The sequence below is a fragment of the Nicotiana tomentosiformis genome, chromosome 1 (assembly GCF_000390325.3).
Source record: "Nicotiana tomentosiformis chromosome 1, ASM39032v3, whole genome shotgun sequence".
Lineage (NCBI taxonomy): Eukaryota > Viridiplantae > Streptophyta > Magnoliopsida > Solanales > Solanaceae > Nicotiana > Nicotiana tomentosiformis.
Window position 1 is genome coordinate 6,275,722 of NC_090812.1, and position 6,344 is coordinate 6,282,065.

Here is a 6,344-nt window from a genome sequence, read left to right on the forward strand (position 1 = left end):
TGGCTTGTATATTGACCGGCTTCTAGAGTAAGGAAAGAAAATTAAGAAGAAGAAAAAAGAAAAAACCAATAGTGAGGTAGGATAGAAAAATGCTTGGTTTTGATAATCCCGATATTCAAAAATCCCGTTACTCTGCGGGTCTGATTCTCACCGGATATTCAAAACAAATCATATTTGTCCGTGCATCAAAATTGGCAGAACTACGCGGGTCTGATTCTCACCGGATGTGAGATACGTAGGCAAACCCCATCGGTTCCGACTCACAAATTTCAAAAAATCCAAAAATATTTTCCTTTACCTCCTCTTTAGAAAGTCTTTCTTTTAGACCACAATTTTCAAAAAATCCAAAAATATTTTTCTTTACCTCCTTTTTAGAAAGTTTTTCTTTTAGACCACAATTTTCAAAAAATTCAAAAATATTTTTCTTTATCTCCTCTTTAGAAAGTCTTTCTTTTAGATCACAATTTTCAAAAAATTCAAAAATATTTTCCTTTACTTTCTTCTTTAGAAAGTCTTTCTTTTAGACCCCAATTTTAAAAAAAAATACAAAAACATTTTCTTTTTAATTTCTTCTCAAAATCCAAAAATATTTTCATTCTTCTTTCGAAAATTGAAAAGAAAATTCAAGATTCAAAAATATTTTCTTTTTTTTTCTTTAGAAGTATTTCTTTCATAAATTCAAAATAAAATTCTAAAAATCCAAAAAAAATTCTTTTCTTGTTTAGAAGTTTTTCTTTCGAAATTCCGGGAAAAAACATCAAAATTCAAAAAAAAAAAATCTTTCTTCTTTAGAAGTCTTTCTTTTCAAAAATTCAAAAAAAAAAAATCGAAATCCAAAAATATTTTCTTTCTTCTTTATAAGTCTTTCTTTCGGAAATTAGAAAAAAAAAGAGTTAGTTTATTTCCTCTATTCTTGATCTTCCCGAACTACGCACGATCTGATTCATGTTCCCACATGATATGTAGGCAACCCACATCAGGTTCGATCGACCAAAAAAAATGAAAAATGAAATGAAATGAAAATGAAAAGAAAATAAAATAAAAAATGATGATGATAATAAAGACCGACTGAGTCCATTCTAACGTGTCTCTTATTTTGAATCATAGAAGAAAGTTTGAGGTGGTCGGTTTGTGGCAAGCTGGCAACACAAAATTCAAAGGAAAAATGTCATTGACAACTGACATTGAAGCTGTTACGAGTGGTCAAGAGACTCGGGGTCAAAGGGTTCAACAAGAGTCTATTGTGGTTGAGGAACATAGAATACCGAAACAGCAAATGACTGAAATGTGTCAAGCATCGGCCAATGGTCAAGGACCATCCCTTTCTCATGTTTTCCCAAAATTCACACCCGTCTCGACTATTACCACTCCTGTCTCATTGTCTGATCGATCCTTTTCATTTGGGTTCAGTCTTTATCCCAATTGTACGACTACAGCTGGAACTTCTGTTGCGCGCTCCCAAAGTGTGCCATTGACAACCAATCAGACAATCACTGTTGTTATGCCCGTTTTCACAATCCCACAGCCAACAGTGGTACAAAAGAAAAGTCATGAGTCACAATTTGCTACCCATCACGAACAATACCATTCTCCTGAGTATCACTCATACCTATTTGATCTTTCTTCAAAGATTTAGAAGCCTACCCGAAAGATGGCACAAGAAGAAATGACCCAAAGAGTGAAAAACTTAGAACAAAAGTTGAAAAACATACAAGGGTCGGCAGGTCAGAAGAGTATTGCCTTCAAGGATTTATGTATGTTCCCCGGTGTTCGTTTGCCACTTGGTTTCAAGACTCCAAAATTTGAAAAGTATGATGGACACTGAGACCCCATTGCCCACCTGAAAATGTATTGCAATCAACTAAGAGATGTGGAGGGAAAAGAAGAACTAGTAATGGCTTATTTCGGGGAAAGCCTGACAGGGGTAGCCTCTGAATGGTTTATGGATCAAGAAACCTCTCACTGACATGTCTGGGATGACATGGCCCAGGCCTTTGTCAAACAGTTCCAATACAACATCGATATCGCCCCAGACCGCAATTCCTTTCCAAACCTGAAGAAGAAACCAACTGAAAGTTTCAGGGAATATGCCATTAAATGGAGAGAGAAAACGGCTAGAGTTAAGCCACCTATGGATGACCACGAGCTAATCACCGTCTTCCTTCAGGCTCAAGAGGCAGATTATTTTCAAAACATGATGTCCGCAGTGAGCAAATCCTTCTCGGAAGCAATCAAAATTGGGGAAATGGTTGAGAATGGCCTTAAGACAGGCAAAAATATAAGTCTAGCAGTTCTCAAAGCTGCAACTCAGGCTGTCCAAATTGAATCTGATAATTTTAGTGACATGAATGAGAAGGATGAAGAAACCATGATGACAATAAGGTCGAGAAGAGATCCTAGGAGAACATCTCGAGGGTATGAGCAGCCTCATCAGGTTTCCGATGATTCCCCTGAGCACTACTATCCACCTCAGAACCCACAATACTCTATTGCTCCACTTCAGTATGTTGTCCAGCCACCAAGACACACCAGAAGGCGAGCACCAGCACCACAAAATCTCCACCATCCTTCACAAATTTTTCAAGTGCCCTATAACCCACATCCAAGCCAGGGGTATAGAGGGGAACAAAGGTTGAAAGATAATTTTACACCAATAGGAGAGTCCTATGCAAGTGTGTTTGAGAAATTAAAGCATTATGACATGATTGCACATATTCCTCCAAATTATGTGGACCCACGTGCAAGAAGCTTTGACCCTTCTAAAAGGTGTGAATACCATTCCAATGCCCAGGGGCACAATGTTATAAGTTGTCGGGATTTGAAAAGAGAAATAGAAAGGATGATCCAGGAAAAACTGATTGTGATCCAAGATAATGACACCCAGAATATCACGCAAAATCCTTTACATGCACATGATGATGCACACTTTGTGGGGATGATGTGTGGTGACATGGAGTATGAGAATCCTCTCGGTAACTTGCCAACTGAAATTGGAGAAGGCCATGGTGATTCTGATGAGCAAATTTGTGGCTAAATGTCAAGCTTAGCAATTGAAAAGTCATTCCCTTCTCACTAGGAAGGAATCTTGGTAGTTTGTTTTGATATTTTTTCTATTATCTGGGTTATTCCAGGGAGTGATCCAGATTTTATTTGTTTTATTGAGTCAAACCCTTCTATCCTTCTATTTTGTTTGTGTGAGTCTTGTCTGTCCATTTTGTTGCTATTTTCATTAGCCAGGTTATTTTAGGGTTGTAACTCGGATTTTAGGTTGTTTGTCTTGTTGTTTACTCAATGAAATACAGTTTGTCCTTTTGTGTCATTCCATGCTTAGTTCTTTTCCCATTAGTTTTAGTGATATGACATGCATGCGGAATTTTTGGCCAGATCTTAGGAAACTGATTTAAGCTTGAATTGGATAAATGAGAAAAAGAAACTTTTGAGGATAAATAAAGAGTTGAAACACTTTGGAATTAAGCTCGAATAAAATGATCCATGGAGGTTAATGATCTTTACCTTCAAATCATTGTGAAGGTCGGGTTTGAGGAAGAATCAATTGAAGTTTATTGGAAAGTTTGACATTAATGGGTGAAAAGTGTCTTTCGACCACGATACACCAAGAAGACAAACATGTTCATCAATGCTGTGTCGCGAAAGGAAACCAAGATTGGCACTCTAGAGGCTAGGAGGCCCTTGTTCTGCTACCCAAACACTTTATACCCTTTGTTACACCTTTTGAGCCTGTGTTATTTTCTTTGATCACCCTCTTTTGGAATCAAGTTTAGAGTCAAAAGTCAAAAAAAAAAATGAATGAAAAAAATAAAAAGAAAAGTCCATGCTCCCAAAGTACAAATTGGCAACTCTTAGAAAGTTCAAGTGAAAAAGAAAAAGAAAAAAGAACATTCGAAGGTCCATGCCCTTAGAAAATAGAAGCTGGGGCAGTTTGTTTTGAAAACAAAAAAAATGAGAAAAAAAGAAAGAAAAAGAAAAAGAAAGAAAGATGAAAAAAATAGTTAGGTCAGATGTTTTGAACTACGTTAGACCTGATTCCTTTAAAAAAAGGATACGTAGGCAGCCTTACACGGTTCGGTCCAATCAAATAAGAATTCAAAAAAGAAAAAAGGAAAAAAAGAAAGAGAAGAAAAAAAAGAAAGAAAAAAAAATACAAAAATCCCCAGTATCAGAAACTGGAGCAAAATTTTTATTTCACTTTTGAAAGAGTCGATTCCAAGAGTTGTAAAGTGTACAACCCATCATATTGAGTCTACTTAGAGCCTCCATGCCGACCCTTCTTTCCAACCCTATCCAAAAACCTTCCAAATAAAGACCTCCCGATATGCCTTTAAGAATGCCAAGAGACGCATGCAATGAGCAACAGTTGTCACACGCATAGAACACTGTCAATTTGCTCACACTAGAAAGCAAAAGAAAAAGAAAAATAAAGAAGAAAAAATGAGAGAGTCTTACTAGTGAAAACTCTCACGGGCACTGCAAGACGACGGTAAGCAGAGATGAATAAATGAGAGAGACTTGTTGGTGAAAATCCCTCGGGGCACCATTAGTCGATAGTGAGTCGTGAAACTGATGCAAAGGATTGGCACGAACAAGCCCGACTTCAAAGTCATAAGAATGGTAAAAGGGAAGATTTGGTCAGTTTGATAGATCAGACCGTTAAGTCCAAAATGCATGTCATGATCATTAAGGTTAGTTACCGCAAAAAAAAAAAAAAAAAACCCTTCCTTCTGTCCTTCCGACAGGGGCATTTCTTGTTAATATTGTTTCTTCGCATCATGATGTCCTTTGCTTTGATTCAGTCCTTGTCAAAACAAGCAAGAAAAGATTTCAAAATCTGCTACCAGCTTTTCAGTTGCAAAGTAAATTTGGCCAGCACACTCAGGTGTTACAGTCAACATGCCTTGTGGATTCATGCAAAGGCTCTCCCCAAAAGACTCTTTTCAGCCTACTTGGCTAAAGCAAGCAAAGATAACCTCAAGGTTAATCAGGGACTTTCGATTCTCTTTGACAAACAAATTGCTCAAAAAGCAAGAAACTATTCAAGATATCAGAAAAGGTCACCTAAGCAAAGATCTCTAGTTGGGATAAGGCTGATTGAGCCACAAATACAAATAGTACTGGGTGTGAAACGATCAGGGTTGATGTAAAGCAAAAAGTCTCTTGAAACTGACTCAAGCTGATTGAGCAAAAGCCAAGCTGCCCAAGACTCAAGGCCGCAAACCGACCACCACTTTTAAAACTGACAAAATTTTCTTTGTTTTGAAACAGGAAGAAAGCAGTGCAAGGAATTTGGGTTTCAGAAAAAAAGAAAAAAAGAAAAGAAGAGAAGAGCCGACAAAGGTAAGTTTCTCAAATCTTTTCCTTTATCTGTCTTGCTAGTGTGCATAAATGTTGCCATTGCTCTTCACATTTTTCCTCCTAGGATAAAAAGTCCTAGTCTGATGAACTTTCTCCTAGGATCGAAATCTTAGTCTGATGAATTTTCTCCTAGGATTAACGTCTTAGTCTGATGAATCTTTCTCCTAAGATAATAAAAAAGAGACCTAGTTTGATTAATTTTCTCCTAGGATCGAAATCTTAGTCTGATGAATCTTTCTCCTAAGATTGAAAACCTAGTCTGATGAACTTTCTCCTAGGATAGAAATCTTAGTGTGATGAATCTTTCTCCTAAGATACCAAAAAAAAAAAGACCTAGTCAGATGAATTTTCTCCTAGAATCAAAATCTTAGTCTGATGAATCTTTCTCCTAAGATTGAAGACCTAGTCTGATGAACTTTCTCCTAGGATAGAAAACTTAGTCTGATGAATCTTTCTCCTAAGATACCAAAAAAAGAAGAAAAGAGACCTAGTCTGATGAATTTTCTCCTAGGATCAAAATCTTATTCTGATGAATCTTTCTCCTTAGATAACAAAAAAAAAAAAGAGGACCTAATCTGATGAATTTTCTCCTAGGATCAAAATCCTAGTCTGATGAATTTTTCTCCTAAGATACCATAAAAAAAAACCTAGTCTGATGAATTTTCTCCTAGGATAATAAGTTTTTAAAAAAAAAGGAAGTCTGGATTAAAAAAAAGATCAATTTTTAGTTTTCTTAAGTTATCAATCTTTAATTTTCTTGAAATCAGGGGTCCCGCCTAGAGAATAGGGTCAGTTTTTAGTTTAGTCAAGCTTAGTTTATAGTTTTCCGCAAGTTCAATCTCAAATTTAGGAGACACCCTTTCTAGTTTGGATTTTTCAGATTTTTATTTCTTTAGCAGACGCATATCCTAGTCGAGTCTTCAATTTTACTCTCATCATTGCATCATTCATCAATAGCATAGGTGATTTATAGT

General features: G+C 36.4%; 1 long non-coding RNA gene across 1 annotated transcript; it reads left to right on the forward strand.

The window, feature by feature from the left end:
* The first annotated feature begins 3,503 nt into the window (after positions 1-3,503).
* On the forward strand, positions 3,504-4,888 carry LOC138893115 (uncharacterized). Its single transcript, XR_011408243.1, has 2 exons — positions 3,504-4,396; positions 4,509-4,888. It is a non-coding gene; the product is annotated as an uncharacterized lncRNA (long non-coding RNA).
* The last annotated feature ends 1,456 nt before the right edge of the window (positions 4,889-6,344 follow it).